Here is a 5,000-nt window from a genome sequence, read left to right on the forward strand (position 1 = left end):
AAGCTTTTTACCACACAGCCATGCCCGCGCCTATTATATGTATATCTTTCATCCTCTATCTTTTACATGTTTCAGTCATTAGACTGCAGCCATGCTGGGGCACTGCCTTGAATAACATTTAGTCAAACAAATTAACCCCAGGACTTATTTTTTGTTCAACCTGGTACTCATTCTATCAGTCTGTTTATGCCAAACTGCTAGGTTACGATGACGTAAATAAACCAACACCGGTTGTCAAGCAGTGGTGGAGGACAAACACCCATAAACATAGATACATATTCTTGTATCATTTTACCCGTTTCAGTCATTTCACTGTGGCCATGCTGTAGCACTGCCTTGAGGGGTTTTAGTTGAACAAATCGAGCCAAGGACTTATTTTTTTTTTTAACCCTGGTACTTATTTTATCAGTCTCTTTTACTGAACTGCTTAAGTTACAGGGATGTAAACATACCAACACCAGTTGTAAAGCAGTGATGGAGACAAATACACACACATGTGTATATGCATATGTACACACACACACACACACACACACACACACACACACACACACACACACACACACACACACACATATATATATACACACATATGTATATACACATATATATGACGGGCTGTTTTCAGTTTCCGTCTACCAAATCCAGTCACAAGGCTTTGGTTGCCTTGGGACTATAGTCGAAAACACTTGCTCAAGGTGCCATGCAGTGGGACTGAACCCAGAACCATGTGGTTGGGAAGCACAACTGTGCCCATATAACTTTCTAGAATATTTTTTATTTAGATAAGGAAAAGATATGTCTTAAAAAATAATGTAGCCACGAAATAAATGCCCCACAAACTTAACTATTACATAAAAGAAAAGAAGCACTCTAACATGTATTTACCACTCCCCGACAAAGGTTATATATAGTACCACCACACCCATTCCATTTCCACAAGAACACCAACCTTCAAGACACACACATTTCCCACAAACTCTTTCCCAGAAAACTCTTGCCAACTGGCAACAATACCACCCTCAGTAATGAGAGTTTGGTACCAAGGGACATAACTCTTATAGTCAATCCCCTGCTCGATTTCTTCCCAAAACATGTACAGAGAATGATAAAAATCAAACATCCAATCAACATCATGATGTTTGGAGTGATCACTAATGATGGCGATGTTATACCTCCATTCATCTTCCCATACAGCTTTAGATTCAACACAGAGGCCTACATCAAGTACCTGGAGGAGGTAGCACTGCCCTGGGTCAAGAAGGTGGCTGCTGGAGGACCCTATGTCTGGCAACAAGACTCTGCTCCATGCCACACAAGCAGCAGAATCCAGTCATGGCTGTCAGACAATTTCTGTGACCACACATCTGGCCCCCTAACTCCCCACACTGCAACCACCTTCATTATTATGTGTGGGCACAGTTGAGCAAGAGGTCAACAAAACTCCTTGTAACACCAAAGATGAACTGAAGGCAAGGATTATGGCAGCATTCACCGACTTAAACAAGGAGACCATCCAGAAGAGTTGCAGGAGATTCCAAAGTCGTCTGGAGGCCGTGGTTGAAGCCAATGGTGATTTTATTGAATAAATTTACTCTTTTAGTATTTCAAAATATTTTAATGTAATTTTGGTAAATATATCTGTTAAAATAAGATGTCAGTGTTATTATCATTTCTGTGTAATTTAGATGACAATTTATTTACTGCACCCTGTATATATGTATATACGACCGGCCACTTTCAGTTTCTGTCAACCTAATCAACTCACAAGCTTTGGTCAGCTTGTGGCTATAGTAGAAAATATTTGCCCAAGGTGCCATGCAGTGGGACTGAATCTGGAACCATGTGGTTGAGAAACAAGGTCCTTACCATACAGCCATGCCTACACCCTGCATGTGGGATTAAATTTAGGAATGAAGAGACAATGAGAACTTCCAAATCTCTGCTGAAATCTTCCATAATTAATATTTTAATACACACATGCACGCACGCGCGCACGCGCGCACACACACACATGCACACACACACACACACACACACACACACACACACACACACACACAAATAAATACATATTCATTTATTATTTTATTCTTTTATTTGTTTCAGTCATTTGACTGCAGCCATGCTGGAGCACTGCCTTTAGTCAAGCAAATCGATCCCAGGACTTATTCTTTGTAAGTCTAGTACTTATTCTATCAGTCACTTTTGCCAAACCGCTAAGTTACGGTGACATAAGCATATCAACATCAGTTGTCAAGGGATGTTGATGGGGGACAAACACACACAAACATGTACACACACATACATATGTATATATACATAAATGTATATACGACGGGCTTCTTTCAGTTTCCATCTACCAGATCCATTCACAAGGCTTTGGTCAGCCTGAGGCTATAGGAGAAGACACTTACCCAAGGTGCCATGTAGTGGGACTTCACCCAGAACCATGTGGTTGGTAAGCAAGTTACTTACCACACAGCCACATACACATGCACACACACACACACACACACACACACACACACACACATACACATAATTATAATGACAGGTACGAGAATACTACCAGCGTTGCTAGAAATAGAAGTCAAAACGACTCTAAACTACCATAAGTCACTCATATATACTGGTGAATGCAAGTATATATGAGGCAGCTTACCTTTAATGAACAAGAATCACAATAAGGAATAAATGATATATATATGTATATATATCTAGCAATAAGAAAATGGAGGGGAATATGTGGTACTCATCAACTTGCAGACATTGTATTATGTTAGTTTACCTGTTTATTTTTCAACTAAGAGGACAATAAAAACAATATACAAACACATATGACATATTATGTCATATCAGTAATTAAAAATTAAAAAGGACATCTAGTGACCGAAGAAGGGACAATGTCTTACAGCTGTTTCAGCCTAGAGGTGACACGCCTCATTCTATCTATATAACTCCAGTAAGCTGGAGTAATTGATAGATGAAATGGATGAAATAGAGGTACATGTATGATTCTCTGGGCCTCTTCAGAGATTTACAAAGTTCATGAAGTTAATTTGCAATATCTAAATATAAACATAAAAAACATATTTAAAAAAATCATAAAAACTCACATATATATGCATATGCATGAATACTTTAACATATATAGATATACATGAATAAATAAACATAAATACATATATGTACATTTAAATGTACATATATATATATATATATATATATATATATATATATGTTCATATATATATATATATATATATATATATATATATATATATATATATATATATATGAATGTATATATATATATATGTATATATATATATGTATATATATATATATTAATATATATATATATATGTATATGTATATATCATGGCTAGATTTAATTTGCGTATACAAATTTAATCTGCGATCCATGGGACGAGCCGTTTTAACGATGCGTCCTGCCCGAAGCTCGTCGAAACGCCGGTGTTAAAACGTGGGTAGCTGATGAAGTAGAATGTTCTCTATGTGGCTCGTGTGTTCTCGTCTACGTTTGTTTGCAATGTCCTGTACCCAGATATGCACCTATACATACAGGTGGATGTCGGTATGCACATACCTGTACGTATATATGCATATACTCATTTACTATTTGTTTTTATATATATATATATATATATATATATATATATATATATATATATATATATATATATATATATTCATATATATGTGTACTAATTACAGTAATCTTACTGATGAAGGCTAAGTGTTTATTCACAGGGCCTGAAATCAATTGATATAAGATCATTTGTTTCTTACTTGTGATTCTTGTTCATTAAAGGTTAGCTGCTTTTCTATTTTGCTCATTTCCTTGTACTCACCAGTCTATATGAGTGGCTTCTGGTGGTTTAGAGTCGTTTTGACTTCTATTTCTAACAATGCTGGTGCTATCCTTGAACCCTTTCATTATAATTATATATACATGTATCTATAATTACAAATTTATATTCATTTTGCCACTATGATTTTTAATGCACGTTAGCCACTGATATTATTATTTTATAATAATAATTATAACCTTTTTCTATGTATATATATATATATATATATATATATATAGCCATCTACCAAATCCACTCACAAGGCTTTGGTTGGCCTAAAGCACCATACAGTGGGACTGAACCCAGATCCATGTGGTTGGTAAACAAGCTTCTTACCTCACAGTCATGCCTGTGCCTATATATATATCTATACTATAATGGAGAAAGCTGCTTATTAATTAGGTATGTAACAATTACTAAAAGTACTAAGAGAAAGCAATTATTAAAGGGTTGACCGTCTGGAAATATTTTTATAAATTCATGTTTTAAGAAATTTCTTATAATTTCGATTTCTCAAGTTTTTTTAACTCCAATTTCTTCCTAATTCAGTGCATTCACTGTGTCCAATTCTTCACAGCTTTAAATATTCATTACATTCACTGTGTAGTATCCCATTTTAATTTGGAAAGTCTCTCACTTTCTCTTTTAAGTTTTAATTCACTATTTGGAAAACCGACAGTTTATTCTATTAATGTATATGTAATGTGAAAACATTATTTATTGAATGAAATTTTTTTAAAATACCCGTGTAATTTTTGAATGCGAGATAGCTGTGAGAAGAGCCTAGAAAGTTGGGTAATTACTATTAGAAGACGAGAAAAAAAGTCACTGACAAGTACTTGGAACTTGCATCTTATTCATAGTTTCGAGTGACTTCAACAGTCACACACACACACCAATACCCACTCGCACACACATATAGATATGCGTACACACAAATGAAAGGCAAGGAATGTGTGTGTGTGTGTGTGTGTGTGTTCACTAACAAAATTTTGTGCTGCACCACTTTTGTGAAGTTTTGTCAGTGAACAGGTCGCGGTTTCAAAGTAACAAAAATATTTTGACACAAATGAAATTTTAATGTTGAAGTGAAACTGGTAATACTTAAATACAGAGATCCCT

At 35.3% G+C, this 5,000-nt stretch overlaps 1 long non-coding RNA gene across 5 annotated transcripts in view; it reads left to right on the forward strand.

Moving 5' to 3' along the window:
• The window catches only part of LOC149129289 (uncharacterized), a 100,281-nt gene that overhangs the window by 82,498 nt on the left and 12,783 nt on the right, over positions 1 to 5,000 (forward strand). For 2 of the 5 annotated variants that reach the window (XR_016240093.1, XR_016240090.1), the window contains exon 3: positions 2,110 to 2,177. The exons of the other annotated variants lie outside the window; for them this stretch is intronic. This is a non-coding gene — a long non-coding RNA (uncharacterized LOC149129289). The remainder of the gene's footprint in view (positions 1 to 2,109; positions 2,178 to 5,000) is intronic. 5 annotated transcript variants of the gene reach the window in all.

The sequence above is a fragment of the Octopus bimaculoides genome, unplaced genomic scaffold (genome assembly GCF_046866305.1).
Source record: "Octopus bimaculoides isolate indiv1 unplaced genomic scaffold, ASM4686630v1 contig76, whole genome shotgun sequence".
NCBI classification, from domain to species: Eukaryota; Metazoa; Mollusca; class Cephalopoda; order Octopoda; family Octopodidae; genus Octopus; species Octopus bimaculoides.